Source organism: Siphateles boraxobius, unplaced genomic scaffold (genome assembly GCF_051911475.1).
Source record: "Siphateles boraxobius isolate OS27281-9 unplaced genomic scaffold, OSU_SipBor_1 6, whole genome shotgun sequence".
NCBI lineage: Eukaryota > Metazoa > Chordata > Actinopteri > Cypriniformes > Leuciscidae > Siphateles > Siphateles boraxobius.
Genome location: NW_027509186.1, coordinates 1,829,793 through 1,845,799, shown reverse-complemented (window position 1 = coordinate 1,845,799; position 16,007 = coordinate 1,829,793). Strand labels below are relative to the sequence as shown.

Sequence of the window (16,007 nt, the reverse complement as noted above, 5' to 3'; positions counted from 1 at the left end):
CAGAATCATTCGGCTTCTTTTTAGTATGGTCACCTACCACACGGTACCGGGTGTTTGGGCTTACACCGTCCCACTCGGCAGTGTACAAAGGCTCTTCGCCGATGTCGTGCAGATCCTTCCAGACAAACGTGTAAAATAGAGTCCAGTCTTTTTCAGGAAATACAACACACGGATCTTCCCCAGGCTGAAACTCACCCACGCCGTCGGCGGTGTAGAGTATAACAATTCGTGAGGGTTTATGAAATTTGTACCCGAATACACGGTTACTACACATCATATATTCAGCTTGAGTCCATTCCGAAGTTTCATGGAGAAAGTTTGTCAAACGGACGTGTCCAATGGCCTTTCTCGGTGCCATAGTCAGACTTTCCATCATCTTGCTGGTCAGCGCCATCTCTGGGGTTTTAGGGGAGGATGAACCATCCATGCTCATGTAGCTCATGGTTCTCTTTCTGGTCTGGCTACAACACACAGTCCCTATTTATATAGCGTGCTCAGGAATGCCAGGATATCGGATGACACGCACACACTCACAGACAGACGCACACACACACAGTGCGGAGACTGTCAACTTTAATCCAATTCTTCACCATAGTGAAACGGTAAGATGATTTTACTTTTGTAATTCTAATCTATTCTAATCTATATGCGACATTAGAAAAATTATTTTCTCACCCCGACACGGAGGGGATTTCCCACACCAAGAAGTTATTTCCCCCCGGGGTCAATAGGTCAAAATCAATGGGGCAAAGACAACTGGCAAAGACAACTGGCCACTTCACATATCATACAAAGGTCAATAGGGTAAAGACAACTGTCAACTTGATCGATCGATAGGTCAAAGGTTAATCCCTAAATTAAGCGACCTCCGGAACAACCCCTCCGGAAGGTCAAAGGTTAATCCCTACATCAAAGGACCTCCGGAACACCCTCCGGAAGGTCAAAGGTTAGCCCCGCCCACCTGTCAATCATAGGGTCATAAATCATTTTGACATAAGCCGAATGGTTATAACTACTCACACTGCTTGCAGGGCAGATTATGGGAAGGAGCCATCTTCTAAAAAGCACATCCATCTCATCAATAGGTTTCTGTAGTGTAGTGCTCATCACATTCGCCTAACTCGCGAAAGGTCCTCGGTTTGAAATCGAGCAGAAACAGTGGTTGGGGTCTGACAGAAAATTTATCCTGTTTGCCACGCTAGGTGAGTGTAGCGCTCATTTCCTTTATACGCTTTTTAACTCTCTTGGGTCGTTTTTTTTCCACATAGCAGCAACATAGACTTAAAATACTCCGTCATTTTACGTCATATAAATAAAATCAATACATGATTATAAACTATAGAGGGTCTTCCTTTTTTGTGTACACTCACATTAACATCAAAACCGTGTGCTTTTGTAAAATGAAGAAAATAAACAGGGTGTGCTTTCTGCCTCTCTGTCTCCGTTAAATTTTTTTCTGGTGCACGTCTCTAAACTTAAACAAAGCTCAGCGAATACTATTCACACAAGCACGAGCAATATATCTTTATAATCATTTAAGTTTGTACTTTTAAAATATCTAATTCAAAACTAAAATAAATATTCTCTGTTTATGTAATCTATTAAAAAAGAGAGAGGTGTCAGCCGATCTCATTATCGTTCTCTTAGCTCATTATTCTGCTAATCTGACACGCCCACGGAGAGCGCGCGGTATTCAAACGCAAATGATCTGAAGCAACACATGCAAAGTGTCAACGCCCCTCATAAACGCGATAACACAACAAATGTAATCATCAGATTAATGTAGCCTACTATTTCTTCTTGCGAGGCTGTGTGAGGAGTAATCCTGGGACATTTACCTCAGAACATGTGCTGTTTTTTTTTCATTCCGAGGAGCAACGGATCCATCTGATAAGTAAGTTCTTTATTATTATTGTTCTAATCGCGATATCATAGTGTATGTAAACCGCAAAAAGACTGTTTAAATATTAATCGCGTCTGTGTGTGAATGAATGAACTGAACAGTTTTTACCAAACCCTATTGCTATACTTAGATGAGTGAAAATCGACTGAAATATGTTGAAATAACGTTAAAATGTCTTTGTATTAGCAACGTATTAAACTGCAAATTAAAATTTATGCCCTAATATAGGCTCATAAAAACAACAAACGATATGCCTATGTTACAGACGAAATATGAAAGACAACATTTTGTTGACTAGTTTTGGATAGATTATTAACTGTTTAATGTAAAATATGCTACTGCCACATTGAATAAGCTTTTGTTCACCAATTTCTGCTCAAATGTTATATATTACGCTATGTTTGTTTTGTCAAAAATAAAGTCATCAAGTAGGATGCTATTATAGTGTTTGTTCCAATGTAGGCTTTATTCAAACTAATGAATCCTTAACTATGAAATATGTATGATAAAATGTATAATTTAGTTTTTACAAAGAAATATGAAATATCCATCTGAGAAGTAAGTTTTTTTATTATTGTTCTAATCGCGATATCATAGTGTATGTAAACTGCAAAAAGACTGTTTAAATATGAATCGCGTGTGTGAATGAATGAACTGAACAGTTTTTACCAAACCCTATTGCTATACTGAGATGAGTGAAAATCGACTGAAATAGGTTGAAATAACGTTAAAATGTCTTTGTATTAGCAACGTATTAAACTGCAAATTAATATTTATATGCCCTAATATAGGCTATCATAAAAACAACAAACAATATGCCTATGTTACAGAAGAAATATGAAAGACAACATTTTGTTGACTAGTTTTAAATAGATTATTAACTGTTTACTGTAGCCTAAACTATAGACTACTGCCACATTGAATAAGCTTTTGTTCACCAATTTCTGCTCAAATGTTAAATATATTAGGCTATGTTTGTTTTGTCAAAAATAAAGTCATCAACTAGGATGCTATTATAGTGTTTGTTCCAATGTAGGCTTTATTCAAACTAATGAATCCTTAAATTTGAAATATGTATGATAAAATGTACACTTTAGTTTTTACAAAGAAATATTACACTTGAAATATTGTTATTTTAATTGTTGCTGTAATTGTAACCTTTTTAATAAAATAGCAAATAATATATTTACAAGGTAGATGTAAACAAAATCTTAAAAGGTCAATATAAGCCTTCTCTTCAAATTATTTGTATTGTGTTTTATTAGTGACAAATTTGGGGAGAGGATACATATTCAAAACTTTCTGAAAATACAGTATGAGAATTAACTACACAATTACTAGAAATGTTCACCTTGGATATTATACAATTTGCAAGCAAAAATACAAGTGGAAAAATACTATTTTTTATAGATGTTTCCAACTGTGAACCAATTTTGTAGTATATATACACATTTCTTTTCTTGTGTCCTTGTATTCTTTCTTGTGGCTCAGTGACACACCTGTGGAAAGCTCATTATGCGGCTCATTAAGCAGGTCTTTTGTCTTCACAGGTGTGAATCAGACCATTATACATGAGTCACGCCCATTTCGCATATTGCCTTTCCAAACAAAAAGTGTTTTACTAAATTTAAATCAATGTATTGTTTTATGTGAATGATTTGGAAGGATGATTTTCAGATCATTTTGAAGCAAAAATCCTAGGCGAGAACATCAATTAGTCAAAAGTCTTGTGGACACATATTTAGTATGTGTTTTGTGGCCTTATTTCAGAGACTTTAAGTTTTAGTTTTTTCAATAACCATGCATAAACAATATTCTCTCAAAAATACAAACATGTACATACATCTTGCTAACATATTATGGTAGCCCTGTTTGTGCTATATAGAGTGAATTTACACCTTTGCCATTAACATGTTTATAAATAACTGAAAAAAGCTCAAATGTTAGAGCATGTCAGAACACCTCCAGAACCCCAAAAACACTTTGGACCCCAGAGGGTTAACAAGCGTGCACCTAAAGATTTATGTCTGCCACCTGAAGACGTGTTTCCGTAGTGCAGAGGTTATCACGTTCGCCTCACACGCGAAAAGGTCCCAAGTTCGAAACTGGGTGGAAACAGTGGGTGGTTTTTGCAAAAATTTCGTATGCGATTTTCTGTTGAGCAGGTCAGTACACTTGCAGGGATGTTTGTGGTTTAATCTCTTTAGAAAAGGACAAAAATAAAACAAATGACCGTTGAGGTTTCCTGTACAGTAATAAAAAATGTTTGGTCTGCAAACAAAATTAGCAGCTTTTTGCCATTTTTAAAACACTGGGCAGTCTATAGTTTCAGTCGCTTTTGAACAAGCGTACCCCAGAAGCGGTGGGACTGACGTCCAAATCAAGTTTCGGAAGTTAAGTGGTTATCACGTTTGCTTTACACGCGAAAGGTCCTCAGTTCAAAACTGGGCGGAAACAAGTGGATGCGTTTTAAATATAAATGCTGCAATTCGCTACAAAACCCTTACTTTTGAGACAGGTGAAGGCCATCGTACCAAGGAGCTGTAGGCAGACTGCCATGCCGAATGACACTAGGTGGGTGCCGAATGACCTCTGTTCTGTTGTTTGTGGAATTCACAGACTGTCACACTGCTTGCAGAGCAGATTATGGGAAGGAGCCATCTTCTAAAAAGCACATGCACCTCATCAATAGGTTTCTGTAGTGTAGTGGTCATCACATTCGCCTAACACGCGAAAGGTCCTCGGTTCGAAACCGAGCAGAAACAGTGGTTGGATTCTGACAGAAAACTTTAACTCTTTTCCACGCTAGGTGTGTGCAGCGCTCATTTCCTTTATATGCTTTTTAATAAGCGTGCACCTAAAGATTAATGTCTGCAACCTGAAGACGTGTTTGTAGTGTAGTGGTTATCACGTTTCCCTCACACGCGATAAGTCCCCAGTTCGAAACTGGGCGGAAACTGTGGGTGATTTTTGCAAAAAATTCGTATGCGATTTTCTGTTGAGCAGGTCAGTACACTTGCAGGGATGTTTGTGGTTTAATCTCTTAGAAAAGGACAAAAATAAAACAAATGACCATTGAGGTTTCCTGTACAGTAATATAAAATGTTCGGTCTGCCAACAAAATTAGCAGCTTTTTGCCATGTTAAAAACACTGGGCAGTCTATAGTTTCAGTCGCTTTTGAAAAAGCGTACCCTAGAAGCGGTGGGACTGACGTCCAAATCAAGTTTCTGAAGTGTAGTGGTTACCACGTTTGCTTTACACGTGAAAGGTCCTCAGTTCAAAACTGGGTGGAAACAAGTGGATGCATTTTAAATATAAATGCTGCAATTCGCTACAAAACCCTTACTTTTGAGACAGGTGAAGGCCATCGTACCAAGGAGCTGTAGGCAGACTGCCATGCCGAATGACCTCTGTTCTGTTGTTTGTGGAATTCACAGACTGTCACACTGCTTGCAGAGCAGATTATGGGAAGGAGCCATCTTCTAAAAAGCACATGCCATGATATCACGTTCGCTTTACACGCAAAGGTCTTCAGTTCAAAACTGGGCGGAAACAAGTGGAGGCATGTTAAATATAAATGCTGCAATTCGATACAAAACCCTTACTTTTAAGACAGGTGAAGGCCATCGTACCCAGGAGCTGTAGGCAGACTGCCATGCCGAATGACCTCTGTTCTGTTGTTTGTGGAATTCACAGACTGTCACACTGCTTGCAGAGTAGATTATGGGAAGGACCCATCTTCTAAAAAGCACATGTGCCTCATCAATAGGTTTCTGTAGTGTAGTGTTCATCATGTTTGCCTAACACGAGAAAGGTCCTCTGTTCGAAACCGAGCAGAAACAGTGGTTGGATTCTGACAGAATATTTAAACTGTTTGCCACGCTAGGTGGTAGCAGCGCTCATTTCCTTTATATGCTTTTTAATAAGCGTGCACCTAAAGATTTATGTCTGCAACATGAAGACGTGTTTCCGTAGTGTAGTGCTTATCACGTTCGCCTCACACGCGAAAGGTCCCCAGTTCGAAACTGGGCGGAAACTAAGGGTGGTTTTTGCAAAAATTTCGTATGCGATTTTCTGTTGAGCAGGTCAGTACACTTGCAGGGATGTTTGTGGTTTAATCTCTTTAGAAAAGGACAAAAAGAAAACAAATGACCATTGAGGTTTCCTGTACAGTAATATAAAATGTTCGGTCTGCCAACAAAATTAGCAGCTTTTTGCCATCTTAAAAACACTGGGCAGTCTATAGTTTCAGTCGCTTTTGAACAAGCGTAGCTAGAAGAGGTTGGAATGAGATCCAAACCAAGTTTCCGTAGTGTAGTGGTAATCACGTTTGCTTTACACGTGAAAGGTCCTCAGTACAAAATTGGGTGGAAACAAGTGGAGGCATGTTAAATACAAATGCTGCAATTTGCTACAAAAACCTTACTTTTAAGACAGGTGAAGGCCATCGTATCAAGGAGCTGTAGGCAGACTGCCATGCCGAATGACACTAGGTGGGTGCCGAATGACCTTTGTTCTGTTGTTTGTGGAATTTACAGACTGTCACACTGCTTGCAGGGCAGATAATGGGAAGGAGCCATCTTCTAAAAAGCACATCCCTCTCAACAATAGGTTTCTGTAGTGTAGTGGTCATCACATTCGCCTAACAAAATTAGCAGCTTTTTGCCATGTTAAAAACACTGGGCAGACTGTCACACTGCTTGCAGAGCAGAAACAGTGGTTGGATTCTGACAGAAAATTTTAACTTTATGCCACACTAGGTGGGTGCAGCGCTCATTTCCTTTATATGCTTTTTAATAAGGGTGCACCTAAAGATTTATGTCTGCAACCTGAAGACTTGGATGTTTGTTGTTTAATCTCTTTAGAAAAGGACAAAAATAAAACAAATGACCATTGAGGTTTCCTGTACAGTAATATAAAATGTTCGGCCAACAAAATTAGCAGCTTTTTGCCATGTTAAAAACACTGGGCAGACTGTCACACTGCTTGCAGGGCAGATTATGGGAAGGAGCCATCTTCTAAAAATCACATGCACCTCATCAATAGGTTTCTGTAGTGTAGTGTTCATCACGTTCGCCTAACACGCGAAAGGTCCTCGGTTTGAAACCGAGCAGAAACAGTGGTTGGATTCTGACAGAAAATTTTAACTGTTTGCCACACTAGGTGGGTGCAGCGCTCATTTCCTTTATATGCTTTTTAATAAGGGTGCACCTAAAGATTTATGTCTGCAACCTGAAGACTTGTTTCCATAGTGTAGTGGTTATCACGTTTGCCTCACACGCGAAAGGTCCCCAGTTCGAAACTGGGTGGAAACTGTGGGTGTTTTTTGCAAAAATTTCGTATGCGATTTTCTGTTGAGCAGGTCAGTACACTTGCAGGGATGTTTGTAGTTTAATCTCTTTAAAAAAGGACAAAAATAAAACAAATGACCATTGAGGTTTCCTGTGAAGTAATATAAAATGTTCGGTCTGCCAACAAAATTAGCAGCTTTTTGCCAAGTTAAAAACACCGGGCAGTCTATAGTTTCAGTCGCTTTTGAACAAGCGTACCCTAGAAGTGGTGGGACTGACGTCTAAATCAAGTTTCTGTAGTGTAGTGGTTATCACGTTTGCTTTACACGCGAAAGGTCCTCAGTTCAAAACTTGGCGGAAACAAGTGGAGGCATTTTAAATGTAATGCTCCAATTCGCTACAAAACCCTTGCTTTTGAGAGAGGTGAAGGCCATCGTACCAAGGAGCTGTAGGCAGACTGCCATGCCGAATGACCTCTGTTCTGTTGTTTGTGGAATTCACAGACTGTCACACTGCTTGCAGAGCAGATTATGGGATGGAGCCATCTTCTAAAAAGCACATGCCATGATATCACGTTCGCTTTACACACGAAAGGTCTTCAGTTCAAAACTGGGCGGAAACAAGTGGAGGCATGTTAAATATAAATCCTGCAATTCGATACAAAACCCTTACATTTAAGACAGGTGAACGCCATCGTACCCAGGAGCTGTAGGCAGACTGCCATGCCGAATGACCTCTGTTCTGTTGTTTGTGGAATTCACAGACTGTCACACTGCTTGCAGAGTAGATTATGGGAAGGAGCCATCTTCTAAAAAGCACATGTACCTCATCAATAGGTTTCTGTAGTGTAGTGTTCATCACGTTCGCCTAACACGCGAAAGGTCCTCGGTTCGAAACCGAGCAGAAGCAGTGGTTGGATTCTGACAGAAAATTTTAACTGTTTGCCACACTAGGTGGGTGCAGCGCTCATTTCCTTTATATGCTTTTTAATAAGGGTGCACCTAAAGATTTATGTCTGCAACCTGAAGACTTGTTTCCATAGTGTAGTGGTTATCACGTTCGCCTCACACCCGAAAGGTCCCCAGTTCAAAACTGGGCGGAAACTAAGGGTGGTTTTTGCAAAAATTTCGTATGCGATTTTCTGTTGAGCAGGTCAGTATACTTGCAGGGATGTTTGTGGTTTAATCTCTTTAGAAAAGGACAAAAAGAAAACAAATGACCATTGAGGTTTCCTGTACAGTAATATAAAATGTTCGGTCTGCCAACAAAATTAGCAGCTTTTTGCCATCTTAAAAACACTGGGCAGTCTATAGTTTCAGTCGCTTTTGAACAAGCGTACGCTAGAAGAGGTTGGAATGAGATCCAAACCAAGTTTCCGTAGTGTAGTGGTTATCACGTTTGCTTTACACGTGAAAGGTCCTCAGTACAAAATTGGGTGGAAACAAGTGGAGGCATGTTAAATACAAATGCTGCACTTCGCTACAAAACCCTTACTTTTAAGACAGGTGAAGGCCATCGTATCAAGGAGCTGTAGGCAGACTGCCATGCCGAATGACACTAGGTGGGTGCCGAATGACCTTTGTTCTGTTGTTTGTGGAATTTACAGACTGTCACACTGCTTGCAGGGCAGATAATGGGAAGGAGCCATCTTCTAAAAAGCACATCCCTCTCAACAATAGGTTTCTGTACTGTAGTGGTCATCACATTCGCCTAACACGCGAAAGGTCCTCGGTTCAAAACCGACTAGAAACAGTGGTTGGATTCTGACAGAAAATTTAAACTCTTTGGCACGTTAGGTGGGTGCAGCGCTCATTTCCTTTATATGCTTTTTAATAAGCATGCACCTAAAGATTTATGTCTGCAACCTGAAGACGTGTTTGTAGTGTAGTGGTTATCACGTTCGCCTCACACGCGAAAAGTCCCCAGTTTGAAACTGGGCGGAAACTGTGGGTGATTTTTGCAAAAAATTCGTATGCGATTTTCTGTTGAGCAGGTCAGTACACTTGCAGGGATGTTTGTTGTTTAATCTCTTTAGAAAAGGACAAAAATAAAACAAATGACCATTGAGGTTTCCTGTACAGTAATATAAAATGTTCGGTCTGCCAACAAAATTAGCAGCTTTTTGCCATGTTAAAAACACTGGGCAGTCTATAGTTTCAGTCGCTTTTGAACAAGCGTACCCTAGAAGAGGTGGGACTGACATCCAAATCAATTTTCCGTAGTGTAGTGGTTATCACGTTCGCTTTACACGCGAAAGGTGCTCAGTTCAAAACTGGGCGGAAACAAGTGGAGGCATGTTAAATATAAATGCTGCAATTCGCTACAAAACCCTTACTTTTGAGACAGGTGAAGGCCATCGTACCAAGGAGCTGTAGGCAGACTGCAATGCCGAATGACCTCTGTTCTGTTGTTTGTGGAATTCACAGACTGTCACACTGCTTGCAGAGCAGATTATGGGAAGGAGCCATTTTCTAAAAATTACATGCACCTCATCAATAGGTTTCTGTAGTGTAGTGGTCATCACGTTCGCCTAACACGCGAAAGGTCCTCGGTTCGAAACCGAGCAGAAACAGTGGTTGGATCCTGACAGAAAATTTTATCTGTTTGCCACACTAGGTGGGTGCAGCGCTCATTTCCTTTATATGCTTTTTAATAAGGGTGCACCTAAAGATTTATGTCTGCAACCTGAAGACTTGTTTCCATAGTGTAGTGGTTATCACGTTTGCCTCACACGCGAAAGGTCCCCAGTTGGAAACTGTGGGTGTTTTTTGCAAAAATTTCGTATGCGATTTTCTGTTGAGCAGGTCAGTACACTTGCAGGGATGTTCTTGGTTTAATGACCTCTGTTCTGTTGTTTGTGGAATTCACAGACTGTCACACTGCTTGCAGAGTAGATTATGGGAAGGAGCCATCTTCTAAAAAGCACATGCCATGATATCACGTTCGCTTTACACGCAAAGGTCTTCAGTTCAAAACTGGGCGGAAACAAGTGGAGGCATGTTAAATATAAATGCTGCAATTCGATACAAAACCCTTACATTTAAGACAGGTGAACGCCATCGTACCCAGGAGCTGTAGGCAGACTGCCATGCCGAATGACCTCTGTTCTGTTGTTTGTGGAATTCACAGACTGTCACACTGCTTGCAGAGTAGATTATGGGAAGGAGCCATCTTCTAAAAAGCAAATGTACCTCATCAATAGGTTTCTGTAGTGTAGTGTTCATCACGTTCGCCTAACACGCAAAAGGTCCTCTGTTCGAAACCGAGCAGAAACAGTGGTTGGATTCTGACAGAAAATGTAAACTTTTTGCCACGCTAGGTGGTAGCAGTGCTCCTTTCCTTTATCAAGGAGCTGTAGGCAGACTGCCATGCCGAATGACACTAGGTGGGTGCCGTCCAAATCAAGTTTCCGTAGTGTAGTGGTTATCACGTTCGCTTTACACGCGAAAGGTGCTCAGTTCAAAACTGGGTGGAAACAAGTGGAGGCATGTTAAATATAAATGCTGCAATTCGCTACAAAACCCTTACTTTTGAGACAGGTGAAGGCCATCGTACCAAGGAGCTGTAGGCAGACTGCAATGCCGAATGACCTCTGTTCTGTTGTTTGTGGAATTCACAGACTGTCACACTGCTTGCAGAGCAGATTATGGGAAGGAGCCATCTTCTAAAAATCACATGCACCTCATCAATAGGTTTCTGTAGTGTAGTGGTCATCACGTTCGCCTAACACGCGAAAGGTCCTCGGTTCGAAACCGAGCAGAAACAGTGGTTGGATTCTGACAGAAAATTTTATCTGTTTGCCACACTAGGTGGGTGCAGCGCTCATTTCCTTTATATGCTTTTTAATAAGGGTGCACCTAAAGATTTATGTCTGCAACCTGAAGACTTGTTTCCATAGTGTAGTGGTTATCACGTTTGCCTCACACGCGAAAGGTCCCCAGTTCGAAACTGGGCGGAAACTGTGGGTGTTTTTTGCAAAAATTTCGTATGCGATTTTCTGTAGAGCAGGTCAGTACACTTGCAGGGATGTTCTTGGTTTAATGACCTCTGTTCTGTTGTTTGTGGAATTCACAGACTGTCACACTGCTTGCAGAGTAGATTATGGGAAGGAGCCATCTTCTAAAAAGCACATGTACCTCATCAATAGGTTTCTGTAGTGTAGTGTTCATCACGTTCGCCTAACACGCAAAAGGTCCTCTGTTCGAAACCGAGCAGAAACAGTGGTTGGATTCTGACAGAAAATTTAAACTTTTTGCCACGCTAGGTGGTAGCAGTGCTCCTTTCCTTTATCAAGGAGCTGTAGGCAGACTGCCATGCCGAATGACACTAGGTGGGTGCCGTCCAAATCAAGTTTCCGTAGTGTAGTGGTTATCACGTTTGCTTTACACGCAAAAGGTCCTCAGTTCAAAACTGGGCTTAAACAAGTGGATGCATTTTAAATATAAATGCTACAGAACCCTTACTTTTGAGACAGGTGAAGGCCATCGTACCAAGGAGCTGTAGGCAGACTGCCATGCAGAATGACCTCTGTTCTGTTGTTTGTGGAATTTACAGACTGTCACACTGCTTGCAGAGCAGATTATGGGAAGGAGCCATCTTCTAAAAAGCACATGCACCTCATCAATAGGTTTCTGTAGTGTAGTGGTCATCACATTCGCCTAACACGCGAAAGGTCCTCGGTTCGAAACCGAGCAGAAACAGTGGTTGGATTCTGACAGAAAACTTTAACTCTTTGCCACGCTAGGTGGGTGCAGCGCTCATTTCCTTTATATGCTTTTTAATAAGCGTGCACCTAAAGATTAATGTCTGCAACCTGAAGACGTGTTTGTAGTGTAGTGGTTATCACGTTCGCCTCACATGCGAAAAGTCCCCAGTTTGAAACTGGGCGGAAACTGTGGGTGATTTTTGCAAAAATTTCGTATGCGATTTTCTGTTGAGCAGGTCAGTACACTTGCAGGGATGTTTGTGGTTTAATCTCTTAGAAAAGGACAAAAATAAAACAAATAACCATTGAAGTTTCCTGTACAGTAATATAAAATGTTCGGTCTGCCAACAAAATTATAGGCGGCGAGCTACATAGGCCTACCGTGCACCCCCCCCACCTCCCAACAAAACCATACTTTTCTGAAAGGTCTGGATGTGTAGAATATGAATCTGAATGTTAACATTGAAAATTTTGGGTTGCACTACCTGTTTTAGGCCTGTGAATAGGGAAACCCTAAAAAACGATTTTAAGCGATTTTAACAAGTCGAAATTGGCCTAGTCAATCAGAACTGCTTTTAGGTGACCCATTACACACTCAAGCTTAACATATGATGACTTAGATCAAAGGGCACCCTATACTGCTTCCTGGTAAGTGACTAAAATTAATATAGTTAAGGCCTTATGTTGATTTAATGAGCCCATTTCCTATATACAGCATGCACACACACACGAAGGGCCAATCCCAAAGTGAGCCCTGAGGACTAAGGACTAAAGACTCACAGACTTAATTGATCTCAGGTGCTAAGTGAGTGAGTGTGTGAGACCACATGAGCTCAGATAGGTATAGATGGGATTGGAACAGCACTTCACAATGTTTAATAACAAAGACGTTGCTGACACGTGCACCATCTACGTGTGTCGTGCTGTTGTTTACCTTTGTAATTTCCGGATTTCCCATGCACACAGACACACACTAACTATATACAAAAACTACAAACAGCATGGAAAAGAACTATATACAGCATGCAAGCATGCACCCAGACACACAAACGCACAATAACTATATACTAGAACTACATACAGCATGGAAAATAACTATATACAGCATGCACACACACACACAAATTCACAAGAACTGTATACAGCATGCACACAGACACACACAATAACTATATGCAATAACTACATACAGCATGGAAAAGAACTATATACAGCATGCACACAGACACACAAACGCACAATAACTATATACAAGAACTACATATAGCATTGAAATTAACTATATACAGCATGCACACACACACAAATTCAAAAGAACTATATACAGCATGCACACAGACACACAAAATAACTATATACAAAAACTACAATCAGCATGGAAAATAACTATATACAGCATGCACACAGACACACAAAATAACTAGGCCTATATACAAAAGCTAAAATCAGCATGGAAAAGAACTATATACAGCATGCAAGCATGCACACAGACACACAAACGCACAATAATTATATACAAGAACTACATACAGCATTGAAAATAACTATATACTGAATGCGCACACACACACAAATGCACAAGAACACACATTAACACACAAGACCTATATACATCATGCGCACACACACACACACACACACACACACACACACACACACACACACACACACACACACACACACACACACACACACACACACACACACACACACACATGCTGTAAGAGAACTACAGCATACATAGCTTCCCTTTCCCAAAGAAACACTGAACAAATAGTAGGTATAATGACCTACTATTAGGGTAATATGTTTTACCAATCAATAAAATACATGTATATTTCATGCATATGTCAGGTGTAACATGACACTCAAACTGTTTTTCAATCCTGGTCTGACTCAGAGTTGTCATCATCAGATAAGTACTGTTCATCTGTTACGCTATCATCATCTGATTCATCTTCCTCATCCCTGCCACTCACAGATTCAATGATATCTGCCAATTGCTGTGGGAGAACACATCCCTCATACCACAGAGGCTCAATCTTTTGGTCAACCAGTGTCCAACCGTGTCCATTGCAAGCATCAGGGATGTCAGGGTTGGCAATATGGGCCACCTTCCATATTCCAACCTGGTAGTTAACCCTGCTGATGTGTTGCTCTAAACTCCTCCCACATGGGGGGGAGTGTAGCCAGGTCCACATTTCTTGAGTGGGCTAGATGCTTGTCATCTTTGGAGCACAGCTCACTCGTTCGCAAGAAACGCAACTCATCAACACTTCGTACTCGTGGTCTACTAAACAGAGCACAGGTGAACTCATTGAGGAGATCAAAGAGATCCCTCGGTACATCCCATGTGTCTCCCAGCCTGGCAAGAGTTTCTCCAAACTTTGGCATCCTAGAGAGGGTTTTCAATGGCCTGACTTTGCCTAACCCCTTGAATGCACTAGTGGTATCACAACCACTGAAGGCGTGAAGTGCCATTAGTTCTGTCAAATGTTGCTGAGAGTAACTACGAGACATTTCACTCACATCAATGAGCCTTTTCTTGTTTCCTGTGCCAGTGTGAAACATAATATTTAAGTCTGACATTGCCAGAGCATAGTGTAACAAGATGAAAAATATGTCAGTATCAGGACTCTTAACGACAACATTGCTGTAGTTGTTGTCTCTGGCAAAGTCACAGTAGAGAATGACTCTAGAATCTGTCTCTTCTTGGGTAGACTTAAGGCTCAGGACTTCTGTTCTGCATGTTGAGCTGCCATCTTCAGACGTTAGCAGATATGCTGTTCCTTCACAGGTTATGATCACTTGTCTCCCATGTAGCTTCCTGGCATATGAGTCTTCACTCCAAAGGCGGATGAGTAGTGCAATAAATTGTTGCTTGTTTTCATCATTGGCGAGGAACTGTTTCCAATCTGCTGGCCTTTTGGTATTTTCACCTTTTATGATAAGCTTTTGACCACAACCCCTCCTCTGTCTTTCCATTGTTTTCACAGAATTGGGGAAGTAACTATCTGTGCTGAACACAACATTGCCTGTCTTTGGCATCATGTCAAACACCTTACTGCATATCTGTTTGAAGCTGCCTGGTACCTCCTTCAAGAAGTAAAAGTAGGCATTTCCATCAATAATTACAAGAGTTTGATCTGTGGATGGTAGGGCAGCATCATTGATGTCTTTTACCAGGTAAGCAAATGACTTTGACTTATCTGTTTTGGACAAGAAACCATCAGCAGTGCCTATACTGTACGGCACAGGAGTCAAGGGGTACGTGAGTAGTTCCCTCATGTCCAATTGTAGACCTTGCTGTTGGGACTTCATGAACAACTGGAAAGCAATGTTCCCTTGCTGCTGATACTGTATTACTTTGTGTGTTGTTGTTGTAACTTTGCTCTTTTTGTTCATGTCCGTGAAGGTTTTGAGGCCAAGGCGCTTGATAGGCTCAAAGAAGTCACAACCTTTTTCCAGGCGTGTCGCAATAAAAATATCCTTGGCAACCTTGCCTGCTTGTTCAGCTCTCAAAACATCTCTTTGGACCTCAGCAGATACTGCAGCATCAGAAGAAAGAATAAACAAGTTGTCAGTGCTTCCCAACTCAAAAGGGTTAAGGAAGCTCTCCACTGCCTCAATTGTTTTTCTCACCAACTTTTCACTCCTCAACATCTCAGCTGGACGAAGCTCATTATGCTTGGTTTCTGCAGCTGTTCCAGACAGCATGTCAGCCATACTGAGGGTTGCATTAACATACTGAGATCTAGCATGGGTTGTTCGTACCCAACGTTGGTAGGCATCATAATTTGTCAGAATTCCTGACACACCAAAAGCATTTCCACCAGCACCCCCATGAGATTTAGCATGTCGCATGAAGGTCTCCTCCATAGTTTTATCTACGGCGCAGCGGTTACCTGGAATGAAGGAACGTGCAACGCTAATAGCCCCTCTTTTCAACAACTCTGTGGCTCCAGGATGTGACACTTCAATGTTCGCAATGAATATGGAGAAGTAAGAGAGATATCTGGCATAATTCTGGCCTCCAAAGCTGAAAAACAGGTCTGCCATAAGGTGCAAACACTGAGCATAAAGGGGAAAATCATTATGTTTCACTGC

At 41.1% G+C, this 16,007-nt stretch overlaps 8 non-coding genes across 8 annotated transcripts; all 8 read left to right on the top strand.

Annotated features, from left to right (window-relative positions):
- Positions 1-4,595: 4,595 nt before the first annotated feature.
- Positions 4,596-4,668, top strand: trnav-aac (transfer RNA valine (anticodon AAC)). Its single transcript has one exon. It is a non-coding gene; the product is annotated as a tRNA-Val (tRNA).
- Positions 4,669-5,869: 1,201 nt separating this feature from the next.
- trnav-cac (transfer RNA valine (anticodon CAC)) lies at positions 5,870-5,942 on the top strand. The gene has a single exon. It is a non-coding gene; the product is annotated as a tRNA-Val (tRNA).
- A 1,204-nt stretch (positions 5,943-7,146) lies between these two features.
- On the top strand, positions 7,147-7,219 carry trnav-cac (transfer RNA valine (anticodon CAC)). Its single transcript has one exon. It is a non-coding gene; the product is annotated as a tRNA-Val (tRNA).
- Positions 7,220-9,694: 2,475 nt separating this feature from the next.
- trnav-aac (transfer RNA valine (anticodon AAC)) lies at positions 9,695-9,767 on the top strand. Its single transcript has one exon. It is a non-coding gene; the product is annotated as a tRNA-Val (tRNA).
- Positions 9,768-10,600: 833 nt separating this feature from the next.
- On the top strand, positions 10,601-10,673 carry trnav-uac (transfer RNA valine (anticodon UAC)). The gene has a single exon. It is a non-coding gene; the product is annotated as a tRNA-Val (tRNA).
- A 214-nt stretch (positions 10,674-10,887) lies between these two features.
- Positions 10,888-10,960, top strand: trnav-aac (transfer RNA valine (anticodon AAC)). Its single transcript has one exon. It is a non-coding gene; the product is annotated as a tRNA-Val (tRNA).
- Positions 10,961-11,083: 123 nt separating this feature from the next.
- trnav-cac (transfer RNA valine (anticodon CAC)) lies at positions 11,084-11,156 on the top strand. Its single transcript has one exon. It is a non-coding gene; the product is annotated as a tRNA-Val (tRNA).
- A 666-nt stretch (positions 11,157-11,822) lies between these two features.
- Positions 11,823-11,895, top strand: trnav-aac (transfer RNA valine (anticodon AAC)). Its single transcript has one exon. It is a non-coding gene; the product is annotated as a tRNA-Val (tRNA).
- Positions 11,896-16,007: the final 4,112 nt, after the last annotated feature.